General features: G+C 33.2%; 1 protein-coding gene across 2 annotated transcripts in view; it reads right to left on the minus strand.

The window, feature by feature from the left end:
* LOC123524874 (galactose-3-O-sulfotransferase 2-like) overlaps nt 1–21,600 on the minus strand; it is a 76,646-nt gene that overhangs the window by 12,612 nt on the left and 42,434 nt on the right. The window contains exon 1 of one of the 2 annotated variants that reach the window (XM_045303457.2): nt 2,115–2,350. The exons of the other annotated variant lie outside the window; for it this stretch is intronic. The gene's annotated coding sequence lies outside the window, so the exon portion shown is untranslated. Of the gene's footprint in view, nt 1–2,114; nt 2,351–21,600 lie in introns of those variants that run through there. 2 annotated transcript variants of the gene reach the window in all.

Below are 21,600 nucleotides of genomic sequence, written 5' to 3' on the forward strand. Positions count from 1 at the left end.
AATGTTTCAGCCCGGTAAGTTTCAACCTCAACATCAGTGCATCTATCCGGTCGTGTACGTAGTTTACAATTTCTGCGCTGTAAGCACCACGAATGTCAACTAGATTCTACTTTGACATTACTAAAATAAAATTATAATTCATGTTCCAATCTTCCAGACTCAAGTGTTTACGTGTTTATATGCCGCAATGTTCTGGCGTGTATGTTTCAGTGCCATCATGTAGTGACGTGTACTATTTTAAGAAACTGCATATGTATAAGGTTTGAATAAAGTATTTACATCTGATTTCTATATCTGACCTTAGATATTATTGAAAATAGCATTTTCACAACTTAATACTTTAATTAAAATTGAATGAATATCGATAAATTCCGTTTTATGCAACGCTTTCCATTCGTGGGAGGTTTTTGTAATAGCATATGGCCAGCCGAATGACATATTGAGCTAAAATGTAGTGCTGTAAAATGCGCAGAATTTGCGTGGTTAGAATCGAAATAATAAATATGTTCCAATTATTTTATCAGTTAATAAAATATGGGCAGTCGTTCGGATGCGAATATTAAATCACTCGTGCTACGCACTCGTGATTTAATTATTACGCATCCGAATTCCTGCCCATATTTTATTAACTGATAAAATTTAGGGACATATTTATTATTTCTTAATTAATTGCCTTGGAAATTACATTGTGGATTCTATTGTAAGAAAGTACAGAATCCTCTTACTTTATGATATTTCCAGCTAAACTCTAAAATGCCATTCTATTCATCTCATAGCATTTAGATAGCACTTTAAAATTCACATTATTCACTTATTATGATATTCTATATGACAAATAGTATATGCATGTTTGAGGATGACAACCCCCTATTTGGTACGCAGTATTCAGCGCATCGAAAATTATATGCATTCTGTAACATGTAATGACAATACTGCAGTATTAATGCCAGTCACATTACGAACATGTCGGTTATCTGCCTCAAATCTGTGGTAAATATGCTATAGCATCATATGACTCGTGTCAACTGATTACACATGAAGCGGTAGCTCGCTCTCTGTGTTGTGTAGTGTCGCATTGTGACTGTACTTTTTCAGTGTCAACTATATGAAGGATTTAAAAAATTATGATGGTAAAGTTATAATTATCGTGGTAAATCATACTATATAGCATTATTTTTTATCATTAATCCGATCAACCACTTCAGAAACAGACAGTCTCTGCAAATGCAGCAAATAGATGTACCCTAAATTAAAGATAACGGATTTGATTTCAATTCAGTGATCAATCAAAACGGAAACCAATAAATCGTTGTTCACGAACATTAGCACATCCACTGATAGAACGAAAAAATACAATTTACTGCATTTATTATCTATTCGTATTTTACTATATATGTCATTATACTGCATATAGTTTTAAACTTTACTAAAGACTCATACCGTACATTATATAACCACAATACTGTGCCTTGGATAAATATATTACGTTAGAACATCGTTAACACCCTTTTTAAATAAAAAAATAGCTAAAAAGTATCTTAACATAGCTCAAGAAACACCCTGGCAGTAATAAAAGTTATCATAAGAACTCTGTGACATCTTCAGAGTTATCACCGGAATTCCGTAACATTTGCTGCGGATGAAGGTGATGTCACTTTTTGAATATTCAGTTATTTCCCAAAACTGTTATATTATGATTCAACCAAATAGTTTCCATTGTCTACCAGAAAGGAACAATTCTTATATCTTAATATTGAGATTTGATACCTTTATAACAGACAGTAAACTAAAACAATAGACATTCATATGTGACGTCGGTGAGCTCAACAAAGCAATTTCAAGCACAAATATTAATGTGGAATGTAAAGTAAGTTACACACTACAATATCCGTCCAAGATACTTTCAAAAACAATGCATTTGCAGAATAGAGAGATAAAAGTAATTTTGACAGCTCGTGAAAATTAATGACAAATTTTGACAGGTATATGATGACTCATGACCTAATTAATTTTTTTCTGTTATTTCTAACTTCCAGTTTGATTTTCATAAAATATGTATTCTTTATTGTAGCTTACAACTCGTACATTAAAACAATAAAAGAATATATTGTTACCTCACTGTCGTTTTGTCTATCCATCTCTCGTACGAATTCCTATTGTTTCAGTCATTTGTCAGTAATTAGAGCAACTCACAGTATTGCAATCATACAAAACACATCCCTTATTTTCACATAGATATTGAGGATTTATCTAATGAGCACATGTATTGGAAACACAATTTCAATACCGACTGTGTATTGTAATAATGTTAAACTATCTCAGCCGTGACATCTCCTTAAGAACGTGAGTAAGAAGAATAATATGTATGAATGAGCAAACGATTTCGATATTTTACTCAAAATGTCTTCCTTTCAAAGTAGTGGGGCTGATTATTAGACTAAACAGTTTTTTCAGAGGCATAACACAAGACATCAGGCAACCTTGATCATCAAACTTTAGGTTTACACCCCATTCTCTCTATTTAAAGATAAATAATTACCATTTTTTTCTACGATTCCTTGGCACGTCATTCAGAAATCAGACGAACTCCGTAACGTTTTCCAGGAACTCCGTAACAGTTATAAGAAGAAAACATGACAGGTTATCAGAAGAACTCCATCCTTCGTGTGACACTTCCTCCCCCGTGCACATGCCTATCTTTTATATTTGCAGAAATTTCAAAGTGTATTACGAAGCCTTAAAACTCGTGGGTTAATAAAACTGTATATTGTAGAATACATTTTGACCAGAATGTGCATAACTGTGCCGTCATTTATGAGTTATCTTCAAGAATTACTTAAAGTTTTATTAATTAAGCGTACTAAAATACAGTACATCACCTGTTTAGTATAGTTGGCAGAGCACATGAAATGCTGATCGATAAATATGTGAAATATCCTTTCGTTTTCGAGTCTCATACTTGGTAGCACATATTCATTCATGGGCTTTAATCAATAACACTTTTCGGTGTTAACATTTTAGTGCGCCTTGAAAACAGGAAAATAGTAACTCTATATGGGATGATTTCATAATCGCATTTTAATCTAGAAATATTGGACATTTAATCAAAATGGGAGATAAATGTTTTTCTATATACATTCTAGAATAACTAAAACTTTCAGAATATGTAAATTTAAACAATATACCCTTCGAATGTGTATCGTAATTTATATTTTAAACGCATCTGAATAAAACATACCAATGTTATATTAGCAGTTTAGAATATTCCACCAGCATTTAAAAGTTTCTTCAGATCCTGGACATTTATGAGACTCAATGATATTTTAGTGGAGTTCTAAGCACATTACGTTAAATGAGCTGATTATTGTACTGGATTTACTTAAATGTAAAGAAAAGATAGAAATATAAGTGCGAGTATTTATCGCAATTTCTATTTTTCTACATTATATCTTTTTTATCACAAACTCATTAGCCTACAGATCAGTTCACGCGGAAAATCGACTTTCCGTTTTTCCTCGAAGGAAAAGTCTTGCTTAGCAAGAAATTCCTCCGAGCACTGCCTTATTCTGACTCGAAGTACCGACTGTTATAGTTTTATTACTTTTGCAGAATTTCGTCGAGTCACTCGAGAAATTACTTGACGGAACTCCGAGTCGAAATTATACAGGTAACACTATAATGATTTCCGGTATTTTATGGCCACTCCGCGCGACTCCGAGCCTGTAATAAAGAACTAATCGGTCATTTCGAGTGACGCTAGATGATTTTACGAAACTCCAATGCAGTATTCCCTTACCTTAATTGGATTTTTTTATTTAATTAGCTTGTTCCTTTTACTGTTTAAATTTTGTGAATTTTGGTATTGAAATAGTTTCTGACCATACGAATTAGATTGAGAAGCATATTTATGTAAAATGTATGAAATCATTAATCATATAAAATTGAATAAATTTTCAAATGACCGCCGTTAAATAAAAGCGGTTTGTTAAATTTTGATATTGAAATAATTTCTGACTTCGTGAATCAAATTTAGAAATAAAGTTATGTAAAATGCACTAAATTAAGCATAATGTATAATTAGATATACTTTAAAATAACACCCGCTAAAAAGCCAATTGTTCAGTATGATATTGAATACTTTCTGACTTTGCAATTTAAATAAGAAATAGATTATGTCAAATGGACAAAATTGAAGGATTATATAAAACTAAACAAACTTTCAAGTAACTGGCGTATAAGTTTCGGCTACATTAGCCTTCTTCAGAAAGAATAGTGATTTGTTAAATATCATATTGAAATGGTTTCTGACAGTTCAAATTAGATTCAGAAACACATTTATGTAAATTGAACTAAATTAAGAATTTTATAAAACTAGGTAAACTTTAAAATAATGACCGTTAATGAATAGTGACCTTTCATTGAAAATTATCCTTAGGAGAATTGATTAATTTTCATTATGAAAATGGTCTTTCATTTATTCATTTGGAAGGAATTATAAAAAGGGAAAATAGTTGCAGCCGTATCCACTCAAAAAGTCATAAAATCTTATAAGTGAACAAAACTATCTGGTTTATTTTAATGTAAAATAGAAAGATATTATAATAATTATTCATAAATTACTTTTTTCGCGTATCACTATGTAAAATATAATTATCTTGCTCCTTGTAATCTTAAATCTGTCCTTGAAGGTACTCGAAGATCCAATTAAATTTGTATACTAGGTAATTATTTATTAGTCTCGGAGTCAATCGAAGGAATTCCGTCAAGTGACCGGGAACAATGGAAACCAATACAGGTGTGTATTCCTCTTCTTGTATTTCATCTCGAGTCACTCCAAGGATTTCCTTCGAGTGACTTCGCGTAAATCCTCGGAGGCAGACAGCGAAATTCCTTGACGGAAACTGACTGACTCGATGAAACTTCGAGTCGGAGACTTGGTACTCGTTTTGGTCATCCTCCGAGTATCGAGTGGAATGGGTTTTCCGCGTGAGCTGATCTGTATATTAAATATCGAAGATTCTAGAATGAATTGACAAGGAACATCACTTAAGGTATTGGATCCCTAATAGTAATATTTAAAAAGTGTCATCTGCTTGGTATATTCTTAAAGTTTCAGCGTGTTTCGCACTGTGTTGCAATTTCTAAACAACTTTTACCTTGTCGTCTTTTTATATAAATTTTGCATTATTGATGTTATTTCCTCAAGCTCAAATAGAGACAAGATTCAAAATGAAGGCCACTATCCAAAACGCTTGCAGAGTATTCATTATTCCCTTAATGTTGATAAAAGAAACATCAAACTATTGGTAAACAATTACAAAACACGAAATAAAACTGTCCATATCATTTTGCCTAGGGTACCTCAAGAAGACAGATTTAATGAGGATCTTCCGGTCTGTCCCTCTTTTTTGGCCGCTATATTGAGTTTTTACCTGTGAAAATCACAGCTAAAATTAAAGACATCGCAGACCACAGCAACAGAAAATCAAAATGTGTTCATACGTATGAACAAATTTCTAAATTATACTTACAAATCATCGCTCATTTCTCACATTTTTAATGAAATTTGGAATTTTGTTCGTACGTACGAACAAATCATGGCTGTTTGTACGTACAAACAATAATCCATACTCCGTATTATTTTTTCAGTTCTGACATTCTGTTCGAACAGCCAGATTTGTTCGTACGTACGAACAAAATTTCAAATTGCTTAAAAGAATCTTTTTCATTTCTAACAATCATTTGTTCGTACGTACGAACAAATGAGAGAACTGAAAAAATATTTGAAAATGCAATTTGGAATTTTGTTCGTACGTACGAACAAATCAAGGGACTGTATGCAAGAAATTAATTTTCAGTTCTGACATTTTGTTCGTACGTACGAACAAATCTGTGGGCTGTCTACATTTGAAAAATGGAAATTCTTTGGATGTCTTCTACATTCGTCATTTTTCAAATGATACAGTCCAGAGATTTGATCGTACGTACGAACAAAATTTCAGAACTGAAAACTAATCTCTTGCATACAGTCCCGTGACAAAACGAACAAAATTCCAAAAATAATTTGTAAATGGAATTTAGAATTTTGTTCGTACGTACGAACAAATCGTGGCTGTTTGTACGTACGAACAAATATCCATATTCCATTATATCTTTCAGTTCTGAAATTCTGTTTGAACAGCCCAGATTTGTTCCTACGTACGAACAAAATTCCAAATTGCATTTAAAAATTCTTTTTCATTTCTCACAATCATCAGCCTGGGTGTGTTCGTACGTACGAACAAATGAGAACTGAAAAAATATTTGAAAATGCAATTTGGAATATTGTTCGTAAGTACGAACAAATACAGGAACTGTATGCAAGATATTAATTAATATCTTCAGTTCTGACAGTACGAACAAATCTGTGGACTGTATGCATTAGAAAAATGTCCAAGACATCCAAAGAATTTCCATATCAGTCTGAGCTGTTTGTACGTACGAACAAATGTGAGAACTGAAAAATAACCTGTGGAATGTCTACATTTGAAAAATGTCCAAGACATACAAAATTTCCACATCAGTTGTTCGTACGTACAAACAAATGTGAGAACTGAAAAATAATTTGTAAATGCGATTTGAAATCTTGTTCGTACGTACGAACAAATCCAGGGACTGTATGCAAAAGATTAATTTTCAGTTCTGACATTTTGTTCGTACGTACGAACAAATCTGTGGACTGTATGCATTCGAAAAATGTCCAAGACATCCAACGAATTTCCATACCAGTCTGAGCTGTTTGTACGTACAAACAAATGTAAGAACTGAAAAAAAATCGTGACTACAATTTGGAATTTTGTTCGTACGTACGAACAAATCCAGGGACTGTACCGTATTTTCCGGACAATAGGCCGCTGCAACGTATTGGCCGAAGCCATATATTTTAACTATATCAGAAATAAAATTTAACGCATAGGCCGCTCCATCATATTGGCCACGGCCTATACACCACAATGAGGCGAACATGACCATGTCGTATACAGACTGTCCCCGATAAATAGTCATTGAAATCGGTTGTATTTACAGGTAATCACACTTGTTAATCCGTCGCAGGCAGTGAACTCTTAAGTCCGAATATAATTTTTCGTGAGCTGTTTTCAAAGGCCCTCTCGGCAAAATTGTCCATTCTGTACATTCTAATTGATTCGATCGGCTTTCAAAATGCAAGTGAAAGTTAAAACTGTTGCATAGGCCGCATGAAAGGCCCATTTAGAAAAAATAAAATGACGTATAGGCCGCTTCGACGCATAGGCAGCACCCCTGAAAATTTCACTTTTTTTTAACCAGTGTGGGGAATCACGTGACTTACAAAGGCAGATTACACGGAAAAATGGCCGATAATTTCTACGATTCGTCAGGAAAATCAAGGTATTTCTATTGATAAACATTTGTTTTAGATGTTCTAATATGTCCTATCATATGCCCCTTACCTTCCAATTTTCTCTGGTACCTTTCCTTTGTGCCATTCACCTATATTTTCCGAGAACACTTGGGAAGTTTGAATACATTCGCAGTTTTTGGGATGACGGTATCAACGGACATTACTTTGTTCAGAAAATACTAATTACTGAAGTAAACGACAGTACAATGACATTAAAACTTAAAGTATCTATTGTTTGAATTTAGCCTTAGTACGCAGTTCTTAAATCCCATGTCTCAATACCTTGATGTCAACTGTGCAAGATATAAGCTTTCTGTTCGATTACTCAGCTGAATGATCGGTAGCGTTTACCGAGGAACTGGCAAGGGACAAAGTTCCAAGGGAGGAATTGGAAAAACGCATTAAAATGCGAATCCTTTCTGAGTCTCTGTGGGCAAGTCGGGCCTTCAGCATGTTCAAGAGCACGTTTCCAGTGATATTCCATGGTCAGAAAATACTGCATGAAGATGGAAATGAGAAGGCAGGCTAGTATCTTGCTGCAGTTCTTAGATTTGACTTTGTCGTTTCTTTTGAATCTGAAAATGTGTTGAGTATCATCGTAGCGCTAACGAGCCCTTTTTCAGAAGGAAGATATGGACTTACTAAATGCCGTTACATAGATAAAGATACAAGTTTTCTCGACTGAGCGGAATGACTCTGCAGTGTGGCTTGCCCGATACAAAAAGGCAAGGCGTATAATCAGAGACTTCGGCACTAAAACATCTATATCAAGGCGTGTTGGGAGGTAAATGCATACAGACAACCATGATGCAGAATCTTTCTTGGATTACTTTGAGTTTATGGTATTAATGTATTGTCCGAGCATTTTGTCTAGAAATGGCAACTCACATTCTACAAAATGAAGTCCGCTTTGCTGCCAAAATCTACTGAAAACAAGTCAGAAGTGCCAGTGCCTATTTACACCGCATATTCACCAGATCTTCATGGCACATTTCAAATATTTAAAAATGAGGTGACAAAGTAGAAACTACACTTGAATGTTGCCAGTCAGAAACCACAGACTTCAGACCACTCTTATACATCCCTCCGTGTGTAAACACTATTATGTTTGTGCTTCTGACTATGCCTCCAACATCTGCATTTTGCGAACGCTCATTCAGTAAAATGAAAGCATTCAAAAACTACTTTCGTTCAACAATGACAAGTGATAGAATCATGTTTTTCTAGCTCTATACACATTTAAAAGGATGTTTGCAAAGATGTAGACCACGTCTTAAATGCTTTCTCTTCAAGAAAATGCTGAATATGGAATTTTTCTGACCCAATGCCAGCTCTTTACGATTCTGTAAATTAGACCTTTTCCTTCTATATCAGACAAAAGTTACCGAATAATTATTGTTAAAAGCGTACAACATATTGTAGCGGTCGTTAGAAATGATTAATAAATAACCGAACCCAATGGTGAAATTTGAATAGCTAAAAGTCAAGATAATTATTGGTACGATTTTGTGCATGGTGTAGTATTTTTAACTGAGGGAAATCAAATGTAAAACTCTAGTGTAGTACAAGATGTTTTTTCAAATATAAAATAGGTGTGGAAATGGTCGCTGAATTAAATAGAGCCAAAAAAAGGTCAGTTCTGCCTATTTTGCATTGTTATTTCTCAGTGCCTCTAAGTCGTTCTTCGGGAAACTGTGAGTGAAAAAGGTCACTACCGGCTTCTGACCACAGTTTCAAATTCTGGAAAAAAAGTCAAAATAAATTTATAAAATAAATTTCCAGTCATATGTTGCTGGAGAGGTACTCAGATGTGCCCAGAATGTATCACATGGCATTTGAATACCAAACAATTTTCCGGGGAGCATGTCACCGAACTCCTAGATTATGTGCCAACACATATATGGCGGGAAAGGAATGCCCTTGCAAAGAAAATAAATCTGACAAATCAGTTTCCTTATTCATAACTCGAAGGCATAATAGATTCACTTTATATGATAAATATTGTTGTGTATTCAAATGTTTTCCAGTAAATTCTTTTACACAGCTATGACTGAGTGAGTAAATCAGGGTTTTCTTCCAATATCCTCTGTTGTGTTTAAACAATACAGTCATGTTTTGTGTTTTATCTACCCAAATACTTTTGAATCTTTGTGAATCCCGAAAGAATATTATTTGACATCGGTGCGTGAAACAACGGTGAAGTATTAAAGCATGCATTAGGAATATTGTTCGTACGTACAAACAAATCTTGGGACTGTATGCACTTGAAAAAAGCTCAATTTCGGAACATATTCTGTAACAGCCACATTTGTTCGTATGTACGAACAACAAAAAGTCTTATAAAAATTGTTTGGACATCTTGGATGTATTTATAATGCATAAAGTTCCCAGATTTGTTCGTATGTACGAACAATATTCCGAAAGCATACGGATCGTTTTTCAGTTCTCATACTTGTTCGTACATACGAACAATTTTCCAAATTGCATGAAGATTAATTTTCAGTTCTCATATTTGTTGGTAAGTACGAACAAATCTGGGGACTGTCTGCATTTGAAAAATGTTTAGACACCCAAACAATTTCTAACACAGCCAAGACTGTTCGTACGCACGAACAAATGTGAGAACTGAACAAGACCCGTTATGCATTGGAATATTGTTCGTACGTATGAACAAACCTGGGGACTGTATACACATGAAAAATGCTCATGATCTGAACAGTTTCTGTAATAGCTACTCTACATTTGTTCGTAAATACGAACGTCCTTAGCTCTTATAAAAAGTGTTTGGACATCTTGAATATTGTTCAAGTAGACGGATAAACAACTATTATAACAGGTTGGGATGTTTGTACGTACAAATGTGAGAACTTGAAATGGCTGTTTTAGAAACTGTTCAGATATCTGAAATTTTTCAAATGCACACAGACCCCAGATCTGTTCGTACGTATAAACAATTATCAACATTAATTAATTATTAACAAGCTACACATGTAAATACATATGAATAGCCGAGGCTTTTGAAGAAATTATTCAGATGTTTGAAATTTTTTAATGCAAATATTTCCCTATATTTGTTCGGAAGTATGAACAATTTTTCATTGCATTTACAGTTGTCAAAGTTGTTTGTACATATGAACAGCCCAAATTGTTTAGACGTCTGGAATTTGTTTCCGTTTGTTCATACTTGTTCATATGTATGAAAAGCCTTTGCTCTTATAAAATTGTTCAGACATCTGAACATTTGTCAATTGCATAAAGTCCCCAGATTTGTTTGGACGTCTGAACAATTTTCCAACCTGGATACAATTACAGAAAATTGTTGGTATGTATTAACTGAAAATTGTTCCATAAAAAAGAAGATTCCAAGCATCAAAGTCAATTCTTTGAAGGATTTCTTTCAAATGGTCCCACAACCTATTCATGCAGATTCGAAGCATCACCTAAGAAATAATAAATATGCTCCTGCAAGATAAATATGTTCCTGTACTGTTTTCTTAATTTTTTATCTGTGTAGAACTAACTGCCAGTACCTTATACATCAGAGAAAGGGAACATATTCAACTTAATACCGTTTTGATACAAGAGCCCATAAAACTCAAAATGCCCCCATTGATGCATTCAGTATTTGCACAAAGAACAGAAATTATTTGGTCACTGTGTACATGTTTGATGTACGGACCTCAAATCAATAATTATGAGGGATTTATCAATCATAAGTAACCTCTGTATAAAATATGATCTAACAAGGCCATCGTGGAAGGTCCGGCCATGGCCGGACCACTTTTTTGGCCTTGCATATTAACGGCCGTAATCGGCCATACCGTTTTTTTTTTTTTTTTGCATTAAATTTAAACTTTTGCTTTGATTAAAAGTGCCCGAATAATGCATTGTTAATGTTATTATCTACAACTAGCGGTTTCTTTCATGATTGCCTGCAGATGTAAAAACAACTAAAGCACACTTCATTTCTAACGTACCGTAACCCTAACCCTGCTTGACTCGATTAATCATAACGGCATATCAGCACTCGTGGGACGCTTTCAAGATGCAAGAAAAATACACTTGCATCCAAAATTTAAAAATTTTCTCGAAGGAGATCCCCGAAACCCCCTTTAAGAGAGAGAGAGAGAGGGGGGGTGGGCAAATTCCCCCTCTTGTGTTCCATCTGCCCCTCCTGCCTTCGGCACTCGCGGGACGCCTAAGGCCGGATAACTTTTTCAAAGTCGGCGACGGCCCTGTCTAAGAAGCTACTTGGCAAAAAAAAAGCTACTGTTCTGGGTCAATGTGATGTTGACCTTTGACCTACTGACCTCAAGAACAAAAGGGGCCATCATCTGGTCAGAATTAACATCCCTATTAATTTCCATGATCCTAGGTCCAAGTGTTCTTGAGTTATCATCCAGAAACTGTTTAACTGTTTAACTGTTCCTGGTCACTGTGATCTTGACCTAAGGCCGGACCACTTTTACAAAGCCTGCGACGGCCCTGTCTTAGAAGCTACTTGGCCAAAAAAAAGATCTACTGCTCTGGGTCAATGTGACATCCCTATGAGAATTTCCATGATCCTAGGCCCAAGTGTTCTTGAGTTATCATCCAGAAACTGTTAAACTGTTTAACTGTTCCTGGTTACTGTGATCTCGACCTAAGGCCGGACCACTTTTTCAAAGCCGGCGACGGCCCTGTCTAAGAAGCTACTTGGCAAAACAGAAGATCTACTGTTATGGGTCAATGTGATCTTGACTTTTGACCTACTGACCTCAAGAACAATAGGGGCCATCTGCTGGTCATAATTAACCTCCCTATCAATTTCCATGATCCTTGACCCTAGCGTCCATGAGCTATCATCCGAAAACTTTTCAACTGTTCCGGTTCATTGTGACCTTAACCTTTTAGCAACTGACCTCAAAATCTATTGGGGTCATCTGCTGTCATTATTAACCTCCATATCAACTTTCATGATCTTAGGCCCAAGCGTTCTTGAGTTATCATCCAGAAACCGCTTAACTGTTGCGGATCACTGTAATCTTGACATTTTAGCAACTAAACTAGGGGTCATCTGCTGGTCCTGTTCATCCTCCACATGAACTTTCGTGATCCTAGGCATATCCATTCTTTAGTTATCATCCTGCAACCAACTGATCTACGGACCGAACAACATCTGAAAAATAATATACCCAATCTTCTTCCAAGGGGGACATAAACATAACAATCACTGAAAATTACAACATAATTTAATCTATTTATTTAACACGAGGGCCAAGATGGCCCTAAGGTCGCTCACCTGTGTAACATACCATAACAATATAAACATGTTTAACCTAAAGATTAAAAGGAGTCAAATATTATGACCAATTTTTAGTAAGATTGGACCAAACAAAACGTGGCCTCTTGAGTGTAAACAAGCATTTTCTTTGATTTGACCTATTGACCTATTTTTTACCCCACGTGACTTAGATACGAACTTGTCCAAGACCTTATGATAACAAACACTCCGACAAAAATTTATGAAGATAAAATGAAAAATGTGCCCACTAGGGTGTAAACAAGCTTGTTCTTTGATTTGACCCGATAACCTAGTTTTTGACCCCACATGATCCAAATAAAAAAATCATAAGATATTTCATAACAACAAAGGAAAGAAATTAGAAATAAATCTTAGTCCTCAGAAAAAATGAACAGGAACGGAAAAGGGAAGAAATTTAACCAAAAAGAAAAAAAATCTTTCAAGGTACAGATATGTGAAAATACACCTAAAAATTGGAGGTACCATCCATGTTGTACCACAGAAAAATGGTCTCGGTTTTTCCCTACGGCAAATAATAAAAAAAAAATATTAAATAAGCTTTTTATAGTAAAATAAAAGGGAAGTAATTAAAAAAAGTAGTGTAAGTGAACAAAAGAAGGATGTGTATGGGTGTTACGATAGGGCTGTCTCACGATACAATACATATCATGATACAGATGCAAAGATACGGTACTATCGCGGTACACATTGAGCATTTATGTGACAAAATGAAAAAGGAGAAACAAAGTTCCTACACTTGTAAAGTACTTGACATTTTGTATTAAAGTTAAAGAAACTGTTATAAATGATACATTTGTTTATTTTCATCAAGTAATGAAAGTTTTCATTCAATGTTTTTTTTTCTTTTTCACTGTATCGTTCCTGTATCGTGAAAATGGTCCATGATACGATACAGGTATCGCCATACAAAGGTATCGCGATACAGTGAATTGCGATTTATCGTTACACCCTTAAGGATCTGCTAAATAAAACAAAGAGCACTGCAATGCAACGCAAATGCAGAGCAATATACACACAAAACAAAGTCATATGCATTTTGACCCCTAAGTGTGACCTTGACCTTAAAGTGAGCCATCTGAAACATGCGCTCTGCACGTTGTTTCGATGCGGTGAACATTTTTCAGGTTTCTATTTTTTGAAATCCTTCAAGGGTTTCAAAAGTTACAGAGCGGAAGGGAAATTGCTAACCAACAGACAGACAGACAGACAGACGTACACCGAAGCGAAAACATAATACGTCCCTTTGGGCGTAAAAAAAGGAATCGAGATCGAATGGTGATACAAGTTGTCAAGTTGTGTGCAAGTCTGGTTAAAATCAAATCATAAATGAAGCTCCTTTTGTGCAGACAAGGTCAAAATAACTAATTTTGGACCTTTCAGGGGTCATAACTCTAGAAGCCATAATGGGATCTTGTCGGTTCAAGAAAGGAACCAAGATCTTATAGTGACACAAGTTGTGTGCAAGTTTGATTGAATTTAAATCGTAAATGAAGCTGCTATTGTGCAGACAAGGTCAAAATAGCTAATTCTGGCCCTTTCAGGGGTCATCACTCTGGAACCCATTATGGCATCTAGCTAGTTCAAGAAAGGAACCAAGAACTTATGGTGATACAAGTTATGTGCAAGTTTGGTTAAAATAAAAGCATAAATGAAGCTACTATTGTGCAGACAAGGGCAAAATAGCTAATTTTGCCCCTTTCAGAGGCCATAACTCTGGAACCCATAGTGGAATCTGGCCAGTTCAAGAAAAGAACCAAGATCGTATGGTGATACAAGTTGTGTGCAAGTTTGGTTAAATGAAAATCATAAATGAAACCATTATCGTGCAGACAAGAAATTGTTGACGCAAGCAAGCAAATTCTGGCCCGATATCGTAACATTCCTGCTGCGGAGAGATAAGAATTACCACCTGACGTTGAAGAACATTATCTCATCTTATGATAATGACACTCGCATGCAGTCAATTGAAATCATGCAGGGAAATATTATTAACTTGGGTGTAAATTTAAATAAACTTACAAAATCTTCCAAGTTTGAACAAATACTTTTATATCCAATTTTGTCCGTAACGTATATCCAAATAGAATAATATTTTCACTTCGAAATATTCACAATTTTAACACACCTTTTGCGTTTAATAAACAGTTGAACATTTCTGATTTCCTTACGTCTTTCACATGTAAACACATTAAATTCCAATAAAAAGAAATACATTATTAACACAGAATATTTACATCACTGCATTACTCGAAATTTATACCCGTTTTTGTTTGATTTTGATGTATAATCTCTTTCTAAACATTACAAATGCAGACGTTCTGTGACACGCGCTGAGACGTTAAGTTGTTATATTTACACCCATAATTCAAGTATTATTAAATTTACAAACATGCGTTTATTTGCACAGATTTTTTTTTGTGTATTTTATGAAACGTTTTTTTCTTGTGTTATTTTTTTTCTTTTTGTGTCGTATGCGATGTAAGTGTACGAATATTTCAGCCTTCTAAAACAAGATTTTCCGACCATTCATTTTTCTGATAATGGAATGTCATCGTCGGAATCACCATCCGACGGAACTGATATGTCAGAATCAGCATGATAATGAATATTTTCTTCATTTTAAGAAAGATCTTTGGCAGACGACATTATTTTATTCTTTTGAAATACAGTATGAACGGAACCCAGCGGAGTTTGTCCTTTTTTATTTCCTTTACATGACCGCATAATTACAAACAGTTATTTTATCAAAGGAACTAATTATTAGCACATTTAATAATTATAACATCTAAAAAATAATAGCCGGTATGCAAAATAATTTTGCTTTTGTCAGGATTATCAAAAATTAACAAATACATGACGTAATCAGCATGATCTCGATGCCGCGACTATACTCGTCAATTGCCGTCCTGGGGAGTCCTGATAACGCGCGTATAGTCGGATATCGACGCTACAGGGGTAGAAAATATAACGCCTATAGTCACATTTCGGCCTCAGGGAGTTAAGGGGCAATAACTCTAGAACCCATGATGGGATCTGGCCAGTTTTCGAAAAGAACCAAGATATCATACCAATACAAGTTTTGTACAAGTTTGATCAAAAGTACTCCTAGAAAGCTTTTTTCAACTTTTCTCTTTGTAAACAAACAAAGAATCAATCAACTTATCTGCCTTATTAATGGCAAAGCCTTGATGTACAGCAAATAAATACAAAAAGGTTTCACATTCCTCCATTTCTAAACATTTTCAAGTACATTGTACTTCTCCATATTCATTGTCATCATTAGAATCGTCTCATATCTTAATATCTTAAATTGTTACTTGATTTGAAAGTGACAGACTTTTCCATATGTTTTGTTCTAATTGGAAGGTTATTTAAGTCCTATGGCATAGTTTTGATCGGTAAACAATTTCAAGCTCTTTTTGAACGTCGATATATTGTTGGAGTCTGTTTCCTTGGTGTAGAACTTGCCTTCAGTGGAATATTTGTCACAATGTGATTGTTTGAATTATCCCTTTAGAAAAAAATGCTATGCAAGATATTGTTCTCCCTTTAAGTTGTTAGGAGAGGTCCACTTTTCCTTTTTCACTTGAGACTCACCATCTGCAATAGATATTTGAATGAATTCGTGAATTCATAGAAGTATCAACTGTTTTTAGGTTTCAGGCCTCCTTGACCTTGACTTTTGATCCAGTGACCTCAGTAGTATTAGAAATACCGAAGCGAGCATTTTTAACCTAATTTAACATTCAGTCCCCGGTCCAGACTGACCAATACCGGACAATTTAAAATCTACAGGTTTTAAACCAAGTAATTAACCCAACCCTAAACTTGTAATACTAACTCGCGAAGCCGAAACCTTCAGGGTCTTTGACCCAGTCAGACCTACAGTCTTCGGTTGCACTCGGTACACTTGTACCCTCAAAATCTAACGACACCGGTGTCATTTTCTTTAACAAGTTTATCAATCAATATCGTTTGTGAGCTCAATGTAAAGCGACACCGGTGTCGTTCTATTGGTATTTACTTTCATTCATAAAACCGATATGTTTACATTTGTAGTACAATTCGTTTAAACTTCCTTGTGATCGATTTACGTTTTACAGCTGATTTAATATAAGTGTCATAGGTAAATCAAGTGCATTTTTTAAAAATGATAATGTGGGAAACCACAAATTCAACCAATCAAAAGCCTGCCATTTTTCTGCAAAGTGGCAGCAATGTGGCAGTGTCTGCCAACTTGGCAAACTTTTGGCAGAAATTTGGCAAAACTTTGGCAGATTATATTTATTAATAAAATGTAAGGTATTTGATCTTATTTTTAATTAGTAAGTATATTATTAGGGTACACATAGTAATTAAAACTTTAATTAAACTTTTAATTCAAAAGTTTGTTTCTATCATGGAATGCATGTTCATTCGATACAGGTTATACATGTTCATCCGATACAGATTCATCCGATACAGTATTCGATGCAGGTTCATCCGATATGTATAATCTGATGTAACTACCCGGCAAAAGCGTAAATGTTACTTCTGTAGATTCTGAATCGTTATAAGGATGAATATCAAACATTGTTCCTTGTGTTAGATGAACTTTAATTCTTTTCTTATAAATAGATATTAACCGATCAGTGTCAAAGTCCTCAGCTACTATATTTATTATATTACTGCCAAATATACCAAGAATTAGATCATCATCATCATACCACCGCCTAAATATAAACTGCGATATTGGGCTTTTACTCAGTTTATCCGGTTCACCTAGGGGTCTGGCCCCCGTTAATAAAAATTTAATATCTATTATATACATTCCAGTTTTTTTAACCGCAAACACACCATTCAAAACCACATTTGGTACAGCTACATTATATTGTTGGTTTATGTGTATAAAATCTTTATAATCTACGAAAATTCCAAATCTTAAATCCATTCCATTTAAATAGTTCAGATCATCCATACCTTCATATGTTGAATGTATCCAAGCACCAAGACGGTTAAAATACTTTTTCATTTTTACATATGTATAAAAACTGTTATATTAAATAAGAAACACTTCATGTCCCACTTCCTCTAGCCTTTTTTCTATTTTTTTGTCTTTCTTTTTAAGTTTAAGAATTATTTCAGCTAAATCATCAAGTCGTTTTGTTGTGGCAACTTCAGAAGCAGATAGATTGTCAACAGTATTCTTTGTTCTAGCTAATTGTGTTTCTTGTTTTAAGAAAGCATCTTTTACTTCTATAATTTTTTCCCAATTATTAGAAATTTTTTCATCATTAGTAGCAATTTCTCCGACATTAGCGGTTATTGCGTTAGTATTAGCAGTAATTACTTCAGTATTAGCAGTAATTAACTCTCCTTGTTTAGCTGATATTTCAACTACAGTGTCCAAATCATTTATTATTTTTTTAATTTTATCATTAAATTTATCATTAAATTCATTAATATCTTTTTGTAACAAACCTTTAAGTTTACTTAACTCTTCGTACTTTATATTGTGACGTGCATCAACATTAATAATCAGGTCTACAAGTTGTTTCTTCAAATTTTCTAGCTGATTATTAATTATATTAATTGCTTCAGTATTAGCAGTAATTAACTCTCCTTGTTTAACTGATTTTTCAACTACAAAGCCCAGTTCATTTTTATGTTCTTCAACTTTAGCATTAAGCTGCATCATATCTTCTTGTAATTTTTTTGTAATATTACTTAAGTCTGCATACTTTAAATTATGACGGTTGTCAACAATACTAATCCAATTTCGAATTTGTTTTTTAAAGTCATCTATTTTAGAATTAAGCTCTTTTTAAAGTCCTCTAATGCTGTATCATGGTCATCACCTCTTTGTGAAGCTGCCTTTTCCAGTTCAGCTTTATATTCTGCAAGTTTATTTGAAATTAATTCTAATAAATCTTTATGCTTTTTTCAGTTTCAGTATTTAGTTTATTTATTTCTGTTCTGATTTCTAACTGATACATATTTTGTAACTTTTTTTCAGCTTCAATAATCTTGTCTTTTAGTTCTTCATGTTTAATCATACTATCTTTTAATTCTTGAACTTGAGTGTATAACTTTTCAAAATTGGTTCTAAATACTTTTTTTATATTGTCATCTGTCAAATCAGATTTCTCTTCAAGTTCTTTAATAGAATCAGTCATAGCTTTCATTTCTTTTTCAATTTTACCTTGTAATTCAACTATCAATAATGAATTCTTTTTAAAATCTTTTGTTAATTCTTCAATATTCTTTACTGCTGCTTCTAATGTCTGTTTTATACTTTTAATATCTTCAAGATTATAGTTATCTATTACACTTTGAATTTTTTTATACACAAACCGTCTTGGAACTGCATCAGCGGGTTTATCCGGATTTCCTAGGTTGATTATTTCATTACCTCCCATATCTAATGCTCTGTTCATTGTGTTATCAAGTTCCTTATTTCTGTGAAGATATGATTCCATGTCCTTTCTAAGCTTTTTATATTGTTTTTTAGTAGCATAATCACTTAAATTAATATCAAATTTAACTTTACTTATACTGTCAGATTCACTTATTTGTTTTGTATCATTAAAAACTCCCATTATATATTACCAGTAAAGTTTTTTCTTAAAAACTTCCTTGGTTTGTCAATATATAAGAAATCATATTTTTGAATTGTTGCATTAGCAAATGAATCACGATCTACATTTTGTTCATTACAAATCATATCATTTTCTCGTTTACCTGGACTTTCAAATAAAATATAATGTGAACAGTTAATTCGAATATCTTTTGGTGTTTTATAGTAAGACTGACTTAATTAAATAACACAGCAGTTTTTGTGTCGTCCTTGAATAAAGTATTTTGTTATTTCATTTTGAACTTTTTTATCTTCACATACAAAATCATCAAATATTACTACTTTTTGTTTTTCTGATTCAAGATCATTAACATCAATTATTTCATTATTAGAACATTCAAGTATTTCATTTGGATCTACTTTAATTTTTTTTGCAATTTGACTTAAGTTGTTAATTAAATCTTGATATTTAGATTGTTCTAAGTTTTTAGCATACAAGTATAATTTATCATAATATATAAGAGGTTTTCGAAGTATATGCATTAATGTATTTGTTTTTCCAGATCCAGAAGATCCACATATTAACATTCTAAAACATGAATCTGGCATAAAAGGATAAAATTGTTTAAAGTTATTGGATTTATCACTTTTTGTATCATAATTTGGAATTTCCATTTATATAATATTACATTATTTTACATTATTTTACAATATCTTACATTATCTTACATTATTATATAAATGCAATCAAAACTTAATGAAATAAGAATAAGAAAAAACTTAGTCGGGCAAAAGATGAGGGCTCTTAGAGAAGAAATAATGAAAGAAAAAATTAAAAAAGCTACAAATTGGGATATGTACACTGAAATTTATAAGCCAATTACTGAAGGAATAGAAAGTCAAAAAGAACAATTATCAAGTCAGTTAAAAGCATTACCTGGAATTAAGGAGCAATTAGCGTTACTAGGTGATGAAATGAAAGACATACAAACATACCAGGGTTTACCACAGCTATTCCAAGAACCAATACGATTATTACCACCGGAAGATCATATGGGTTTGGATGATGAAGATGATGAGTTTGAAGACACTAGAGAATTTCCTGAAGAATTAGAAGAATTAGAAGAAGAATTGGGAGCAAGACCAAAAGAATTAACAATTGATTTTAATAAAGACATTGATTTAAAACTTATAGATAAAAAATATAACACACCACAAGAAGTGTTTAACTTTTTTTCACAGCAAATCTAAAAATCCTGATAAAAGAATGACTAGAGAAGAAGTAGAGGGTATTATAGAACATGAATCGGATGAAATAAAAAAAATTGGGTAATGAATCTGGTGCAATAACCAGAATGAAAAATCCCACATATTTTGATCTGAAGAAAAAAGAAGCAATTATAGCCGAGAAGAAAAATTTAAAAAAATATAGAGAAGTAATCAATGATATTTTAAAACAAGGAAAATATACAGGAAAAGGAATAAAACATCATAACCCATATAAAGTTTCACCAAATGGACAATATGGTAATTTAATTATTAACTTAAATAAACTTTATGGTCAAAACAAATTAATTGCTAAGGATAGAATAACTGGAAAAGAAGTCATTAACACTAAAGTAGATGATGATTTAATTGATTTGATTAATAAAAGATATAACAATAATAAAAAACATTCAAATCATTCAATAAAAATATTTAAAGAATTAACAGAAAAGTCAGGATTACCTATCAATAAAAGATCTATGAAATTTAAAAAAGTAATTAGGGGACAAGGTTATGACGTTTGTCCATGTAATCCAAAAGAATTGGTTAATGACTTGGAGTTAATTTGTGGTTCAATTGATGCTGGAAATAATAATGAAGAACTAAAAAATGAAGGTATTAGAATAATTGATGAACTATTAAAAATGAATTCACTTTTACCAGAACAACATGAACTGTTATATAAAAAATATTTTTCTTGAATTTAAATTTTAGTTATATATAAATGGAACAAAAAATAGTATTAAGTTCTGAAACAGTTAAAGATAATAAAAATAAACCGAGTGATTTTACAATCAGATTTAGTCGTTCTTTAATTTTAGATAAAAATAAAACTTATGTTGTTGGTTTGGATAGTATTAACACTATGACCTATTCTTGGCATAATATTAGTGATGAATATGACAATAAAAGAATTCGTTACAATAATGGTAAAGAATGGAAAGATATCATATTTACAAACGGTTCTTACAGTTACACAGATATTAATAATTATATCAGGGAAACATTAATAAGTAATGATGATTTTGAATTTAATAAATCAGAAATTGCTCC

The sequence above is a fragment of the Mercenaria mercenaria genome, chromosome 1, assembly GCF_021730395.1.
Source record: "Mercenaria mercenaria strain notata chromosome 1, MADL_Memer_1, whole genome shotgun sequence".
NCBI lineage: Eukaryota > Metazoa > Mollusca > Bivalvia > Venerida > Veneridae > Mercenaria > Mercenaria mercenaria.